General features: G+C 27.2%; 1 protein-coding gene across 4 annotated transcripts in view; it reads right to left on the reverse strand.

Annotated features, from left to right (window-relative positions):
• Positions 1 to 19,795, reverse strand: part of LOC148227103 (venom dipeptidyl peptidase 4-like) — a 45,226-nt gene that overhangs the window by 17,711 nt on the left and 7,720 nt on the right. The window contains exon 1 of one of the 4 annotated variants that reach the window (XM_088201104.1): positions 4,025 to 4,097. The exons of the other annotated variants lie outside the window; for them this stretch is intronic. The gene's annotated coding sequence lies outside the window, so the exon portion shown is untranslated. Of the gene's footprint in view, positions 1 to 4,024; positions 4,098 to 19,795 lie in introns of those variants that run through there. 4 annotated transcript variants of the gene reach the window in all.

Here is a 19,795-nt window from a genome sequence, read left to right on the forward strand (position 1 = left end):
AAAGATCTGGGTTCAAATCCTATACGGACCATGGTGTTTTTAAATTTTTATCGCGTCTGTGAGATCAGAATTAGTGATTAATATATAATTATAATTCCGATCGAACATCACAGATTAGGTTTACCTAGATTTTCCTAATCTCACGAATGATCGTGATGATTAATTAAAATCGAGCTAGGTCGTGTATGTCTAATAATGAGCTATTTTCAGCTTATAGAGAATATCTTATATGTATTAAAATAAAATATATAAATATTATCATTTTTTTTTATACTATATTATTATTATTAAAAAATGTCAAACGCAAATTGAATTAGGTAACTTACAATTGAAAATTATTTAAAAACACGTTATTATACAGATAAATTATGGCTAAATATTTTTGTATAAATTTATAAATTATTGTAGTCTTGATAATTAACCCAAACAACTAAGAGCACTTATACATTATTATAGCAGTAGTAAACAATGAAGAATAAAGCATTAGAAATTAAATAAATATTTAATGAGCTTAAATTAAAAGTCTCATCAAAATATGTATTTCAACACTGATATTTTTTATATATAGGTATTTCAAAAGATAATCAATTTCATTGCACGAATAACCGATATTACGGCTTTTCCCATCAAGTCAAAATTTGTTAGTGTATTGCTTTATCATTTACTGATGAAAACTTAGTAAAATATAACAATTGCAGAAGAGTTAAAGACTGTATTTTATTCTTAACCCAAAAACAACTTTTGGGTTGAGATAAGAATCTGAATCCTCTATACACCGAATATAAATGCCCTTGCATTGCTAACTGTGGCGGCTGATGTGTGTCACACGGACATGAAATAACGAAATTTCAATAAGCTTTTATTTTATTTGATAACAAATTGTTTTTAAAACTGTTGTCAAAGTAAAATTATAAAAAAATCAATATGTTATTTAAAATATTTTTGACTATTTATGATTAAAATCTAATAAAAACAATTAAAATATAATTGTTGATGGTAATCTATAGAGAAATATATAATTGCACTATAAATTTGATATTTTGCAATATAAATTTAATAGTTTCTACCATACATTTAATACTTTGCCCAATAAATTTACAACTTTGTGCTATAAATCTACTACTTTTCACCATAAAAATAGTGTCATTTCAACTTTTTCCAAAGGAGTGGGGGAGCAAAAAACAGTCTCTGATCGTATTTTTAATATTTTGATTTAACTAAGATTCATAGTATTTCATTATATGACATGCATTTTAAGTGCAAATAGCCCGTACCTATTCCCCCTTCATGTAATACTTTGCACTATAAAAAGACAGTTTTTTTCTGAATTCATTGAGATTAGGTTTTGGTTTGAACATAAAACGGACGCTTCACAACTCTGAACAGATGTAAAGGTAGACCGCACGCTAAAATATGTAAAGAGCAAAGTATCAAATGTATAGTAGAAACTATTAAAACTTAAATTCTATTAATTAACACCCTAAATATACATGCAAAACATAAATGATAACAAAACAAATACAAGTACAAGTATAACAAATAAAAATAATAGAATTATGACTGAATTTATACTTTAGGTTTAAATTTTTATTTTATTTAAGTGAATTTAAAATATATACTATAATTTAATTTTAAGCATATACTATATAAAGCATGTTCCATTCCCAATCTCTATTTTTAGAGTTGTGCCAAGGAAACAAGACCCAGAGAACTTGCGCCACAGCACCTACACTACTATATCGCATCGCCAGAGAGTCTGCACCCCTCAGATACTACGGCCTTAAGAAACAGCACTATTGAAATATAGGTTTTATTAAATTTACATGAAACTTATAACGTAATAATAAAAAAAGTGTACGCTCCTTGATAAAATATATTTTTCTTGCTCATATTATTAAATAGTTTATATTTAGATTTATGCGACGTTAGTAAATGAACATATTATTTAAGAGAGTCATTAATAAAATAGCGCTAAACTATGTTGTTTCCTGAATACAATTTATTTATTTATTCAAAAAAATACAAGTTCAATAAAATTTAATAAAATTAACCACCAGACTGAAGGTAATCGATGACATCTATTTAATGATTATTCGTTATATATTTATAATTTATATATGTCACTATGCAGCAGAAGCCGATATTTAACATTAGCAAATATTTATTAATAAAAAATTCAGTCTACTGCCGGGACTTGAACCCATGGCTTCTGAAAGACCAGTCTGAGACCTTACATACTACGTTATTTTGGTCCTAAAATGATTACTGCTGATAATTATATACATTATTAGTGTTTCTATCAATTGTATTATATTTTATAGATATATAAAACAAATAGGAACAGCAATAAAAAATTTAAAAAATAAGTTTTTTTTTATTATTTACTTATCTTTTTAATAAATGTGTTTTCTAAAAAAATCTAAAATAAAACATGACATTATAATATATAATAACTGAAATTTTAAAGCATGTACCATGCAACTTTACATACAAATAGAATTATTTTAACTCTATACGGTGAAGTTATTAGAATATTACTAAAAAATTATACGACGACGAACAGCATTATGAAAGAACATAAACGAGACAACTAATTTACACACATAAATTTGGTAGCTATAGCTTTATCTATAATAAACTAGCACAATAAATCAGTGGTAGACTAATTCCTGAATTCTATATGAACTTATGTGTCTAAAAGATCGAAATTAATGATTATTATATTATTATTTATTTTGATGAACCATATTAATGCATATATCGTATTAATCATCCCACGTGTGTATATAACAAAAAAAGAATGTTAACAAAATAATCACATTTCATATTCTGCCGATTGTCTTGATGAACTAAAAGCCTTATAAATCAAATTAATGGTTGACAGTTAATACGTAGTCAAACGTTTATTTGTGTTTTTAATACATACTTAATAATATCTTACTTCAAACTATTTTCACAAATTTACTATTTTTATTATATTTATTTAAGTTTAGAACTTAACAAAATACAAAATTTTTCTACGCACATTCATGAGCGTAGCGCTCTGTGTGTGTTATTAGTTGCCTCGCTAAAACTTTTAATGGGTGAGCGAAGCGCGAAATTATGAGCGCATCATCACATCAACAGTCGTCAGCAGTCTTAAGTATATAGTTACATACAACAGGTTTATGAAAACAAATTTTCTATTTATTATTTGCAATAATTACTGTAAGACAATTTTAATAGATCAAAGATTCAAAATATGTACTACGCAATACAAAATTGTTACATAAAATTTTGCCTTAAATAACAAAGTACATATGCTTCATTTGTATACCAAATCATTGACAAAAATAATCTGAATAAATCTCATTTATATTTTATATACATATAACTAAAATAATATCAATTGTACGGCTTGATAATTTTTAATATATAATAAATAAATTAAATAATAAAATAAATTTGACAACACAGATAAAATTAGAGCTAAAATTTGTCGACTGTTTTCAAAACATTTCATGTATTAAATTTGGTTATCAAGTTTCATTTCTTAAAAAAAATATGAAGATAAATGTCTAAAGTCTTTTTATTATCTGACCCTATGAGTGTTACACATAGGTGAGAAGTAAATATTAACCAATGATCTAATATTAAATTATTTAATAATACAATATGGTATTACATTACATACTTTATATTACCATTTGCATATATTGCATTTAAAGTGTGTATACATTTTTATGGATCAATAAATTTAATCATTGATGGTTATCCATGTGACCTATCCTTGGTTTCGCGTACTTGAATCTATCATTACACGCTCGTTATTTTTGCGGTGAATTAGCATTCGTGTTCAATACCATCACGAACCACGTAAACGTAAAAGGAAAACTTTAAATTCGAGTATCTCACGACACGCCAAAAAGTCATTTACTATTTTTTTTTATAAAATAATGACACTTATTTATTTATTAATAATATATATATTTTTGATTGTGGCTATTTAAACACTTCACAAATATAGTGATTATTGAATACGTACAAATTTTCAGACAGTAAATTGAAAATTCGACGCTAAACACGCGACCAAACGGCGCGAACTTCCAACACTTTCTGACCGTCTTGTCACAACGTTCGCTATGTATCGTGGCAATAAACTAATACGTATTTTGTGGTCACTCTGTTTTGCCAATTTTGTCATTGAAACTATCGGTACAGGTTGACCACAAAAACATCGCACGGTCACTGCGTAACAATCATTACTATTACCGGTAACTTGTCATATAGGAAAATATTTAAATAAATATTTGTGTGAGTCGAGGCTTCAGCAAAATAAACGAAAGAGAGAGTATAAGTAAACTCAGTATTTGACGTCACTTTAAAAGCGACGGTGACAATAAAGTATTATTCTTTCTTTAGATACATAAATATCATGCAAATAAATTTCGCCAACATCAGATTTCTATGTATACTTATACGTTATCTTACCCATCTGTGTGTACAGAATGATACAGACACTTTCGATATTATAAATTAAATTTAGAAAAACACATTGAAAACTTAAACAATTTTAAGTAGTACATTAAGTAAAATATATAATAAAAAAACACTATCATTTTTCAGCTGTAATCGACGAAGTTCAATATTTTAAATGGAGAGTGGATAAATTACATAGATGAGAAAAGTGATACATTTTTTATGTATATACAATACATACGACCATTAATATAAGATTAATATTTTCTAATTTATTGTAAATAGCTTAGCTTATATCTTATATAGTTTCAATTTAAGATTCGGGAAAAAAATAAATTGGTGCGTTGTTTCTATATTTTAAAAAGGCATTTAATAATCAGGCGCGTACGGTGAGATAGAGACGAAAATGAGTGAGAAGAAGTGGGCGTGCAGAATGCATGTAACGCACGCCCTTCTCTCTCACTCACTCTCATCATTTAACACGCGAGCGAGCGAAAGGGAATAAATCTCACCGTACGCTCCTAGTAATAGTGCTGAATTATGATACTTTGTTTAAAAAAATATATAATCCTATTTATAATTATTAATATTCCTAAAAAATAGGATAAAAATAAATTAAATAATCATACAATATTTTTTCAACAAAAAACAGAGAATTGAGAAATAAAAGTCTGACTTATCTATAATTTATGGGTTATATAAGTCGGAATACTGCGAACTATACCAATATTTCAAACTGCCACTTTGTTTCTAGCTTGGAATAATAAAAAAATCAGACAAACTAACACCTAAGCAAAGCTACGCCGAATCGACCAAGACAACCATTAGAAGACTGATAAAAACAGGCACTTTTCTTTGACTGTTAAGAATTTGGTTCAAACAAAAATGTTTATATTTTTAGAATGTTAAGATATATAAGTTCATATTTAATTTATTGTGATTTTTATCTACTTAAAAATTATAATATTAAATTTTAATATAATTTTAACTGTTACTAATGTATATATGATTTTTAGATCAACCTGTATGCCTTTATTATTAAATAATTTAACACAATAAATATTTAACGATAAATCAGTCAAGCGACAAATTAATAAATAAAGTTAACCGAATAGAATAAATTAATTTACTTTATGGTAGATAACTTTTAAGGTAGATAAGCTATAATTATATAGTATACGTAACATTTAAGTCACACCCTAAAAATATTAAAAGATTTTTACAAAATACCCAAAAAATGTTTTATTGCATTTTTAGAATAGATTTCTATATATATTTCATATATTACATATATTTTCACTAACTGTTTTAGAAAAATCAAATTGGAATACATTTTTACCAGTAAATATATAATATATGTATACTAGCGAAAATATAATTTTACTGATAGATGCTGCCTTAATATGTCTATGAACTAAATTTGACAATTGCAAAAGGTCCATATCCAAACCTTACCTAAACGTTCAAAAACTATAGTTAATTTTAAAACTTAGACGATTTGCAACTGTTACAGTGAAAGTTATATTTTCACTAGTATAAATATAGATTCACTAACTAGGCCAGTTAAAATGTATCGAACAATTGATTTATAATTTCACTGGTGAAACTGAATTTATTTGGTGTCGTCCTTTTAACTATTTTTAAACGAAATTGACAGGTAACGTACAGGATTTAATGTTTGTACATGATTCACACCTGTTAAAATGTCATTATTTTCACTAGTCATTGAAACTATATTTTTAGTGGTAGAACATATACAATTTTACATTTAAATATTTAAAGTTTTGTGCTACTATATTTTATTTTATTACATAATTGTAGTAATATATATTTTTATTGCTGCGATTATTTTAACATAATATTTTTATTAGCATTAATTATGATATAAAGTAATAAAATTAGAGTCTTAAGATTATACATAAAAAAAATATTGTGTGAAACTCATAATTTTTTTATTATTTCATTGAAATGTGTATACCTAATCTATGTATTGAATTTATTACTACATATGTTAAATACATAAATCATTACACAGTTGAATTAAAAAATAAAAACCTTGATTTATTTTATTCGAATTAAATCATAAGTCGAATTATATATTTACAATGTCAATAAATTAGTAAGGGCATCAATTCAACGATTATTAAAAAATAATATATTAGATAAGCGATAGGACGCTAAAAAATTCCGGCACAATTACTTTTAAAAGGCCTTAGGATAAGGGCGTGTGTTACATACGTTCCGCACATCCTTATCTCTCGCTCACTCTCGTCACTTAGCAGGTGAGCAAGCGAAAGGGAAAGTATTTCACGATACGCGCTTGGACATCACTACTTTAATTTATTTATTTATTAATAATTATATATGATATTTTTTATTTATAAAAACATATTTAGCTTTAGCTAACGGCACATAAAAATATCTCAATATAAAATATTAAAAAATACTTATCGAAATGCTAAACGTATTTTTAATTACAATGTGAGTAATAAAATAATTAAAAGTAATGAATTATGAATCAACTATCAACAGTAAAAACACTTTTTTAAATACATCTGATGTTGTTCAAATATTAAGTGTGCCATTATGTTGCTATTATATTATTATCGATTAATACAATAATAAATTCAAGGTGCACATTATATGTATGTATATGTTACATTACATCAATATTTAAATATGCTTAGTTAATAGGTAAAGATTAAAAAACACCGCACAAGTTCAACATTCAGTGAGATATAAATACTACTTATGTGATAATTAATAATATATTTTCATGTAAAATATAATTCAAAGATTGCTTATCACTGACTTGCACCACAAGCAAGTGACAATGCGTGTGGGTCACCCAGTTCAAACAAGTTACAATTGTAAATATTTAGCGGTACATTCCAGTTTTAAATTAAAAAATAATTAAAATGCACACCAGTCTTTGCGTGATTTATGGCGACTTATTTCATTGTTATTTTTGCAACATTATTGCCAAAGTTTCTTATGAACCTACACGAACATGCATAATAGATATATAGTTTCTTTGTGTGTCACAACTATCGTGGGATAATGGACATTCGGAAATCGCTGAGTCCCTTTGTATAAGATACACTTGTATTGGTTGTATATTGTGAAAATCGATGTAACTTTTAAATATTCGGTGTGGTTAATAAAATACGCAATTGCCATTGTTAAAATCTGGGCGCTTACCTTTGCCCGATAAATTTCGTAAAACATGCAAGATTACTCATAGTTTGAACTTGTGAGTTCTCTTTCGAATTTCATAAGATATCGACATTTGCAAATTAAATACAAATAGTGATAAGACGATCAGATAGAAAGTTCCAAGAACTTATATATCCTCAAAATATTTTATCTGATCCACTATGTACATTATGTTTTATTGGGGTCAGCAATTTTAAGGTATGCGTATTTTAAATACTTTTAATATGCTTATATATTTATTGTAAATCTCCCGTTACAACCATGTCAACACAATCAATAACTACTAAGTTAATAATGAGACACTAAACTACAGTGAAAGTCAAATCAATGACATATATTTTATTTTAATTATTCTCTACTAGGAAAATCTATAAAAAACTGATTATAATTATATAATATTAAATAATTCTGTTCCCTCAAATTAAAACCCATAGTCACTGACTTGCTATATCACTGGTCTATCAGTTGAGAATTCGATAAAAAGTAATTTTAAATAGCGAGTTATGTTATTTGGTTGATATATGACATAATTTACTAGGATACTATCGCAGTTAAGATCATGAAACTGCCGATACCACTTTTCATAAATTTCAAAAAGTGCTTCATTGAATGCAAATTAAATCATGACTGCAATGAATTGTATTCCAACGCTTATGATTCTAAATATAGATACCATGAGTACTCTTCCTTAAATATATATTTGACGATATGGCCCACTAAAAAACATTTAGGCATTAACTGTGAGAAAATAACTTATCGCATATACGCGTTAAAAGCGCAATGAACAAAAATAATACTCTTTAAAACTTGCCGATAAAAGCATTACTATCGTAAACTGCACGTTTTGGGTGCCGAAAAAGAAAGACTTATATATTGTTAGAATTAAGCAACGAGTTTTATGTCAATTGTAAATAAAATTTATAGCATTAAATAGCACCTTTAATAATTCACATCCTTGTTTTACAACACGAATAATTTATATACTGTCAGTTTGTACACTAAAAATAATAATACATGACAAAGGTATCCAACCAAGTCTTAACAATTCTTATCAGTTATGTTTGCGGACATCAAACAATAAGTAATTAGTGTGAAATGTCTATTGTTGAAGAATAATTAAACCATATACATACTATACATTTAATCAGTATATTTTATTTTATAACACGACGTTTTAGAATAATTACCAAGGCTTTTTACGCATCATAAGAAAATTTATAAAATTACGTTCCATTGTATGTCAAGTCGATTTCGATTCAGTGTCTACAAAGTATTCATATTATGTTCTAGACTTTGTTCTTCATTTTCTGAATAACCTTCGTAGTAAAATCATGGAAAATTATGCTTTTTTTGTTGTGTGAAATTGTGTCAAATAAATATTGATATTGAAAAAAACAGGCAGATATAGAAAATAATCGTTGCATTCTAAAATGTTCTATTAACAACATGATCCGACATAAAGGCTCCTTTTCACAGCACCGGCTTTATTAGCTTTGTTTATGCGAAAGTCTTAATGTTTGTTCCGAAAACATTCATCGGCGGTATAAACTTGACTTAAATTTAATTCTGTTTGTGTTCGACACTCATACTATTGTTTGGAAATTAGCAATACAGCGGTGAATCAATATTTGAATAATTGAGTAGTGAGTTTACTTGACTTTATAATAATAAATTAATGACTTCATCGACTCATTGATATGTATAGTAAAATAAGTATGAAGTTTCTAATAAAAAATGAGCACAAAATAACTTATTGCAATAATCCATATCAAAAAAATAATACAAATGCCCAAAAAAGCACGTTACTAAAATAAATTAGACCGTACTATAATATGTCAGAATCTATTCAATGAAATTCAATGTCACACTTTCGCCAAATACTCAAAAAGAGCACGTGTCATTTTATAGGTTCCTAGTTTATGAAAAAAAAATAATAAATAAATATACCTGTATTTTGTATTAATCATTTTTATATTAACATATTTGGGTTTTAGAACAGATCTACTTAAATTTATGATATTTTTTGATTAGGAAATTTGCTTTTATAGTGTTTTAAAAAAATTAGACTCATATACCGAAAAGTTTCACTGTACTATAAATATGTCAGAATCACTGATTTACGAATACAATTATAAAAAAGATAACCTTTCAATCGAGCTAATTAAAACCGATCGATTCCACATGCATCGTAATTATCAGAAATATAAACTATAGACCGACTATTAAGCAACACAATAGAGAATACAAGTATCCGTAGAACGCCTGTAATTAAATTTATAATGAATATAATATGAAATGAAGGCTAAAAATGTATGTATGTACATACTATTACATTACAACATCCTTAATAAAGTTTGTAACACTTGACATTTGCCAGAAGAAGATCGTGACGGTGAAATGTCAGAACGTTTGGAAATCGAACAAACTATTTTGAACCAAAATTTAATGTACTTTTTATTATTATTGTTTTTTATATTATATAAGTAACTAAAGGTCAAAAAACAACATTTGTTATAATTGAACTGAGCGCTTCAATAGTGGAAACCTTGAATTAAAAAGATTAGTTTTCCTATATCAAAAGTATATATTTTAAATCTAAATAATTCTTTTTAATTAGAATTTCGTAATATATATATATAAGACCATTACTTTAAAAGAAAGTGCCATAAAATGCGGTCTTTAAACTGTTAATACCTATAATAAAATATAGAAAGCATTATATAACAGAACCTCAATGTTTTATTGTGTTCAATTAAAAATATATATAGCTAAGATCAAGATGTTGCAATTAAATGGGTTGAATATACAAAAACGCCTATTTCTATAAATTGTACTTTAAGATATTATTGTTATTTAAATACTAACATTAAAAATATATGTAGAAGTTTTTATTAGCTTTTTATTTAATAATAAGTCAATAATTTCAATATGTTATGCATAATTGCAAACTAAGGTACTTAATATTATTTATATATCTGTTAAAAACATACGTAAAATAAAGCTTGCAAATATGTATATTTTTTAAACATACAATACAAAATTTAGTTGATTTCTTGAAAAATGTATTATGGAAGCTTATGAATAAAAATACATTCATTAGAATATATCATATTGTTTAAATGGTATACATAAATGTATAAATCGCTTATTATATTTAAGTATCATGTTTAAAAAATGTGCATTAAAAATAATCAAATATTTTTTCCAGGAAATATATGTATAATGTTAATTTTATGTATTTATTGCCGCAATTTTTCCGCTATAACATATCAGGCGTTATCCTGAATCTGTTTTTATGACGACCAATATGTGTCACAAGATCGGGAAAAAGATCACGAAATTTCAATGGCCTCAATATGAATTCTGATAATCCTTTTAAATAACAGAATTATATTTACACTCCGCCATTGTCATCTGTCAAGTGCGCGCCAGAATACAGCTTAGTGTGATTAAATAAACAGTGAAATATGTTATAATCACAGCATTTTTCTTACAAAGTGTTAGTTGAAAATCATTCAAAATGATATAGCACTTGAAATTATAAACAATATAAACAAAAGTTTAAATTATGAGTGTGCCAGAAAGTGTTTGATTATATGAATAATATATCACGGTTATTCTAACAAAATAATTATTGACTTTTTAGGATCTAATATTAAAAGACAAACAGCAGTGATTTGGCAATTAAAGATATAAATGCCAAAGTTAATTAAACATATTACGATGGAAGTAATAATGAAAAATCTTATATTAGTGTAAGCAAAAAGTTACATTTTACCCACTATATAATATCGTTTACAGTTAATTTTCAGAAGCAATGAAAGATCTAATAACTTTTACGTATGGCAAACAATTAAAATATAAGATATTGCGACAATTTACGTGCTTAAACCTCTACAGTAACTTCCGTCCATTTTTTTCTTCGGTTATCGTTTAAATTTAATTTATGGATTATATAAGTAGTGATAAAGTGCTCAATGTTTAGCTCTTGATAAAGGTCTTATTGTTTTTAATTATTTTTAAGAAGCAATCAAGAAACAATTTGATGATCTATATGTCTACAATGTAGAATTGGTATATATAAACAAAGAGTGAATCTTCTCATGTTGAAGTCACTGTCAGCAGGTATTATTATTTTTTTATAAAGAACATACTACATAAGTTTGATGTAACTGAATTTCTTTAATTTGGCTATTCCGAAAGAGGAATGATAGCACAGAACAAAAATTGAATAAAAACCATGACGTATACATATATTGCCACATCGGAATTAAAAATATCTCACTCTTAGATATTTTAGCTATCGATTATTCTAGGTATGCAAGCACATATTTATAATCATTGTAAAATGCCATTTATTAGATAACATTCAAGAAAGTACACATTTATAAGCTGTCCGTTGGCTGATATATATAGCGTTCCTACTGCGACAGCGTCGATTTGATCGACATTAACTAGCAATCCTCATACAAACTAAGGATATATTACACGTTCACGTTTAAAACACACCTAGTTTACTTGCAGTGGTTTATGTGCATTAAATCGGAAGCAATGATAATGTATATGTAATATAAAAGAAAAAACTCACTTTTCGGCCTCGGAGCCCGGCGACGTGAATTCAAAATTTGAAGATTTCATTACGAAGATTGTTTTGTGACTGTTTATCTAATTTAATCAATATATTCTTCTTATCCTAAACAGATTATGTATATATTTAATTTTCATAGTTATAACACAACTAGTTAATTTGCAATCCAAATATTTATAAAATGAAAAACTCACTTTTCGGCCTCGGAGCCTGTCACCGGGAATTCAAAATTTGAAGATTGTTCTATGATTGTTTATCTAGTTTAATCAATGTTTTCTTCTAATCCTCAACACATTATGTATATATTTAATTTTCATAGTTATAACACACCTACTTAATTTGCAATCCGATTATTTATATTCAGTCAAATGAAGAATTAATGAAAATTATTGTCGCGTAACAAAATTTTATTATTAAATAATGATTATTTAAAACTGTCGTCATGGTACTGTCGGCCATCTTGTTTTATATTTGAATGCTTATTTTTCATTGGTCGAAACAACAGAACGCATAACCGGCGGCTCGAAAATCAATCGGAGCAAATTTAATTTTTATTTTTATTATTGAATATATTTCCTTTGTTTACGTGAATTAATAATATACACCGTTCATACAAAGCTATACAATTTACAGCAGGAGCAGAAGCGACGGCGGCGGCTTAGAACAATTATATATAAGATAATATTTTGGACACTTCCTAGAATATTTTAAATATTTACGTTACTGTATTGTACATACGTATGGTGCATGCTGCTAATATGACGTCATGCATTCAGCAGCTCTATACTTCCAGCTGCATAACATTCTATAAGCCAATAAAATCGCAATTTTATTATCATTTCAATTTGAATCACCTATGTATTTTAGTGCCTGTCTAGACCCACTCTCCCCTATCTATGTACATACCAGAGAATTCTTCTGAAGAATTTCTTTATATTATTTACTTTATCTTTGAGCAAGTTGCGTGCTTAGTAAAATAATCTATTTACTTACGTTTTTTATTGTATTTGTATTAGTGGGTTAAAACAAGTGTCCATAATTGCATGTCAACATATTCGGTAGCTCACTGTGGGAAACGAGTTATATAATATATGCACGTGTATGTATATTTTTCTATATAATAATCTATTTCCGGACAGGATGTCGTTAGCCCATCACCATACAATAAAGGTTTCATGTGTAGCCACAATTTTCTCGTATGCGTAATCTAATAATACAGGGTTCATCAGATAGATATGACGTACCTCCTTTTCCGCTAAAGGCTCCGTATATAGCCACGCGTTGGCGATTTTCTCATAATAAAATAAATTACAACTATTTGGCGGTCGTGGAAAACACTCGGTGTCGAAAGCAGAATCTATTAGTAGATGGAAACGGGCACATAATGAAATTGCGTTTGAAAACCACTCAGGGTGTTTCAGAAACGTAAATTCTTGAGGGCCAAATTCGCAGTCGAGTGTCCCCTGGGGCCCCTCCATGGGGCCTTAATTGCAGAAACGACCATAGTATTCAAAGAATAGACAAACGATCGGCCATTAATTTGTGCACACTTTGCTTTTAAGGAAATTCGATCAATTTTATTATATTACATAAATTGCGCTCTTGTCATTTTTTTGGAAAAATCCAAGCTATTTTAAAATACATTTATAGCAATAATTAAATAAAAATAATAATTTGGTTTAAATCAGCGTTTCTTAACATATTATAATAATCGACTTTAAGAGAGGAGCGAGTTTTTACTATAAATTGTTATTCATATAGTAATAATTACTATAAATTTGGTTTCACTTTCATTTCTTTACAAATATGTAAGCAAAACACTATTTTTAATGTGCATAGGTTCACAATAACAATATTTTTTTCCCTAGAGAGTCACGATTACGTCCTCTTGCACGAGTCATTCAGCTTCTCAACGAGCTTGCCGAATACAAGAATGTTTTTAACGATAGCTGAGTAACTAAAAAAATTAGGTAGGTATCATAACTGTATTATTCAATATGTAATCTCACAAATATTGTTTGTATAATAGCCATCGCGAGGGATTGGATGATATGGTCATATTTGGAATAAAAAAATAATAAATTAAAAATGAAAAATATATTTGCCTTTAATTCACTTAAATCTAAAGTAAAAAATTCGAAACCACTAATAAAGTACGCTTATGAGGTTTAATTTAAACACTGACAAAAACACGCTCCTTCATACTAGTCATCCTATAAAAAATGTCTAGACTTTCTAATTATTGCGAAGAAATAAGTTTTAAGAGATAAAACTAATTGCTTGAAAAAATCGTGACTCTCAAAAAACATGTATTTTTGTTGACGTAATACAAGTACATTTAAAAAACTGTTTAAATTAAAAAATTACATTAATCTTCACAATTTCTGCATGATCCTTTGTGTTTATGGATAGAAACTTATTTAATCTTCGGCACTTTTTAACGACTGTTATAGCTTTATTTTTAAAATATAAAAGAGTTGCCACGTTTTAAGTGTATAAAACAATTATTTTAGCTCATTCCTCAAAACTTTTTAATTCACAAATTGTTGCGTTTTAATGTTAATTGTTACATTGGTAAAGCTATATGCGTAATTGCTTACTCTTTTGAATATACGTGTCTCACACAAATTATATTATTCACTCGTAACATTGCTTTAAATGATCTTTGGCATATTATTGATTAGTTTAATTGCTACATATGTATTTATTAAACACTTAAAAACAAATGTCAATTTATTTTATAAAATCTATAATTTATAATATAGTGCACTAAAAATTTTATTTGATCCGCGAAACTAAACACATTGCTTGTTCTAGTACTACAACATGTTTAAAAATCATTGTTTTAGATTATTACAAAAACAATTGACGTCTTTTTTAAAGAAAAATATTTTTTTTGAAAACATTTATATATAAACCCATAAACACAGATTTTCCATATTAATAATTGCACCATCTAATTATGTTTTATTTGCTGAATTATGAATATACCTATATTCTTACTAATCAATTGACTTTTAAATTAGCATTGTTCCATTTAATGATTACCAGCCCTAAAATGATTGAGATTTAACTAAATATATTGCATTTTTTTTAAATATTGGTTCTTAAATATTTATATTTACAAAAGTTGTTTTAGATTATAAGTAATACTGTCGATCTTTTATTGAACTTTGTATAACATTAAAATTAAAAATATACGATTACAAACACACATCTTTTATTGAATGATGTAAACTATTATTCTTATTCTATCCTAATCAGGTTTAGTCATATGTAATAGCTATGCTCGTTAAATTATTTTAAAGCTTATGCAATAAAAGTAGTCTATATAAGTTTTAAATCTGAATTAATCAATTAACCGTTAAATTACCGATAAAATAAATATTTTATAACGTTAAAATAAATATTTTTAGAACTAGCTGTCGGTCCCTCACTATCGTGAGGTACCGCAGCGATCACAGTTCTATATAAAATTACAGAATAAAAAGACAACTCCGATAATTGATAGAATAAAATAAAACACTTTTATAATTGCATCTTCATATGCTTAAAGCATATGTTAGAGATACTTTTACTTATTATTTTTAAGCTTGAACTAAAAAAATCTGAGTATATTTAATTGATCAATTGAATTATTTATCAAATTTTTATATTGCTCGTTAGTGCACCTCCCATAGCGTTTTTAACATCCTTCGGTATAAGAATGCTAGCGTCAGAGTCATTAAGATTTTAAGTACATATTTTTTCTTACATATTTCTTAAATGCTATGCAAATAAAATTGATTAAAAAATATTTATTTTTAAATACATATTTTTTTATCAAATAAAAGCATTTTAACAACTAGACTTTCCTTAAAAATATACCTTAAAAAACAGCATCCTCTGAACGCTTAGTATTTTAAGCAAATAAAATTATACCTAGATTATTATTTATTATTGAAATATATGAAGTAATATTTCAAATGTATAATTTTCTCAGAAGTAAATATTAAGTCATTTTCTCTGCTTCATAATTCTCACTATTAAGAAACAATTAAATAATATATCCGTTCTCGGAAACTTTCGAATTATATTCTATTCATTAAATAAATCGGCTTATTAGGTTAACCTCTTAACGCTATTGTATTCAAATTTCATACACATATGTTGAAGATAAATATTCAATAACCAAGATTTAAAAATAGTTCTAGAAAACAAAACAGCACTGTAATCTTCATAACTTAACGTGACGTCTAATTATGATGATTATAGTGACAATAGTGTCTAGAATCAATATCAGATATGTCCAATTTTAAGCATTTCAATAAATCAGGTAAATCACACTCTATAAAAATAAATGCATACAATTAATGAATTATTTTATGGTGTTTAAATATTTCCAATAATTCTACAGTGATGATTTTATATTTTAGTCTAAAGAAAAAAACTTAAATAAAATTCGTTCTTGAATAAATTTCAATAAAATCTAATTATTTCTATAAGTGATAAAGAAACTGTTAATTTATTTTACTGAAAGATTAATATATGTTACTTATTCATTTGGTGATCATTAACTTTTTAGCTCTCTAATATTTTTATACACATAATTTTATAACATATATTTATATCAGGACTGACAAGTTTGTATTTATACTGACATATTTATTAAATCAATGACTGAATAGTATATTTTTATACTTTAATTCATAAAAAGTAGTACATACATAAATTAAGTTGTTGAACAAATACACATTCAATCATAAGCATACTTTTATAAAACATTGTTAAATTTGTTTTGTTCCGATAATTTATAGTAACTGACGTGAGAGAATTTAAATAAAATTTTATGTATTAATGTAAAAATGACTGTAAAACATGCAGGTAATATAAGCAAAAGTTTATGTTAATAAAATTTACAATCAATATATATCTTTTATCGATTATCCCATCTTGCATCTGCTTATCAGCCTTCTACGCCAATTGCTTCGTTTCCGTTAGTTATTATGTTTATCTATAAATAATTAATCGACACACATTAACGTCATACCGTTTTTACGTTTACGTCAATGCGCGTGTGAAACGTCGATGGATTGAAGGAGAGCTCCGAAAATAAATTCTGTCCTTGAAGGTGTTTTAAGAAGTATGCTTGTCAATGAAAACGTTATCTCTACGACGTAGTTTGAAAAATTGCCTCGCAAGTAGGTTAGCTATTTACGTATGATGACTTGTAAAATGTTATCTTTTCAGGCATTCTGTTTACTATTCAGTTAACATAATAGTTGGCAGGTCAATTATCCAGTTATTATGAAACATTACGTTTATGATGTGCTTCCATGCGATTAATCTTTCGCTGTACTTATGAAACGAAATGGTAAACGTTCAATATATGTATATTAACCAATACGGTAAACGAGTGCTATAAATAATTTTAATTTTGATTTTCCTATATTTTCCTAATCTCACAGAAGAATATCGTAATGAATAATTTAAATCGCACTATGTCGTACATATTAGGAATAAAAATGTATCTAATAATGAGCTAATTTAGCTCATATATAATATCATCTATACTATCAAACATAAAATGTCTGTCACAAGAGCTCCTCTCGAACGGTGAACAGTAGCGACGTGACGTTTGCACGTGTCATTGAACTATAGAAATTTGTATTAAAAATTGTATGCAATAGAAAAATTATATATTATTTCTTATTTTAATTATTGCACAAAATCGAAGTCTCGCGTAAAAAATCGGGTTAACTTTTATAATATCTAATATCATTTAATAAAATTTTTAATTTCAAACTCACCCTATACTACGTTTTCAAACTTTTAAGATCCATTGAAGAACCATTTATAATATTTAAGTAAACAAAGTTATAGCAATGTGACAAGTTTTGCCAACCCCATGTCAATGAACCATCCCTATCCAGCAACAAAAAAAATGTTTGAACAGAGTCGCAGTACAAGAGCAGTAACTTTTTTTACCGGTAATATTCATGTTTATGAATTCCTTGTTATATGAGTTATTGACTTAGCACTTTTAAAAAAATATTTTTAGTTGAAAAATTATGCTGCGTTATTGTAGTCAATGTGCGATATTTTCCACTGATGTATGACGTTCGATATTTTGCTACCGTTACGCCTATATTATTAATTATTTATGTAAACAGCACCGCTTCGTGGGTGTATGGTCTATTTCCGTGGGTGTATGAGTAGCAAAATATAACTAGTTTTTCAAACAGTGTTTTTCTGCACAGAAATCTATACATCCACTCTAATGATTATCTGATGTATTTTTACGCTCTCGAAATGGCTTTATAATCGCAGTTTTTGTTACACAATCGTTTGAAATTTCACGCAGCATCAAACGATAGTAGTTGAACGCTAATCTCGTTCAACCAAATCCAATCGTACGAGAAGACGTTCTCCGGGTGAATGGTCTCTAAGTTTGAAAGCAAAAGTGTCGTTTATTTTGCAACTCAGTTGCGCAAATCTTAACAATAACTTCCCAGGACAAAAATAAAACCTTTCTTTTGATTCTTAAAGTGCATAAAAGTAGCTATTTACACAATCATTTTTCGTTTCATTTTGAGCGAAGGTTTATCACAGTTTCACGCCAAAAAACGACTGCTATAAAACTATCAACATAGCCGGTATTTTGTTTTGTTTAATCCGTAACCTATTTATCTTCCTTCTCTCTATGCTGACATATATGTTACAATTGAGAATAATTAAAATATTTTTAATGTTAATTATTTCTATATGCATATTATAAATATGCCTCCAATTCTAAGGTGGTTAAATTTTAATTTTATTTTTATTTTTGTATTACACATTTATTATACAAAAAAAAAAAAAAAACAGTTATGGTGCACATCTTAAATAGATGAGCATCATCCCACATAATTTTTTTCAGCTCCTCATAGCTATCACTGAAAACATCATTGTGTTTGGCAAATTCGTTGAAAATCTGAATAGCTCGTGCAAGATGAGCGTTTTTAAGCACTTAAGTCCTGGTCGCAACGAGCTAGAACAAAGGACGCGATCGCGACTCTAGGGCACTTTAAAGCTCGCAGCCGAAAGTCACCGATTATTAACGGGTTGTCAACACCGTTCATTTGCAACTTTAAAAAGTACTTTATTGAGTAGACGCTACGCCGAGAATGCAATAAATTATATCCCAAAAGTTATAATTAAAATGTGTTTACGGTTATTTTTTACTAAACTTTTTCAAGTAAATAAATTTAAAAAATAATTGTCTATTGATGTTACTCACAATGTGCTCAACGCTAGCAACCGTTTACAATTTCTACGTACTCCTTTCTCATAAGATATTGACAAAAAATAAAGAGTAATATATTTTATTGGAATAAATTGGCAGGTGGTGCTCTGGAACTTGGTATAAAAATTTAGGTGGCATCCAGAAACGGTCGCTCAAAGACGATGTTTTCCTAGATTTATTGTTCCAAAAGAAGAAATATTTGGCGCCTGTATTTTTGAAAATATTTTTTTTTATAATCATTGAAATAATATGTAATTCAAATATTTAAT

This window comes from Plectrocnemia conspersa, unplaced genomic scaffold (assembly GCF_051122295.1).
Source record: "Plectrocnemia conspersa isolate PC_06_02 unplaced genomic scaffold, ASM5112229v1 ptg000013l, whole genome shotgun sequence".
In the NCBI taxonomy this organism is placed as follows: Eukaryota; Metazoa; Arthropoda; class Insecta; order Trichoptera; family Polycentropodidae; genus Plectrocnemia; species Plectrocnemia conspersa.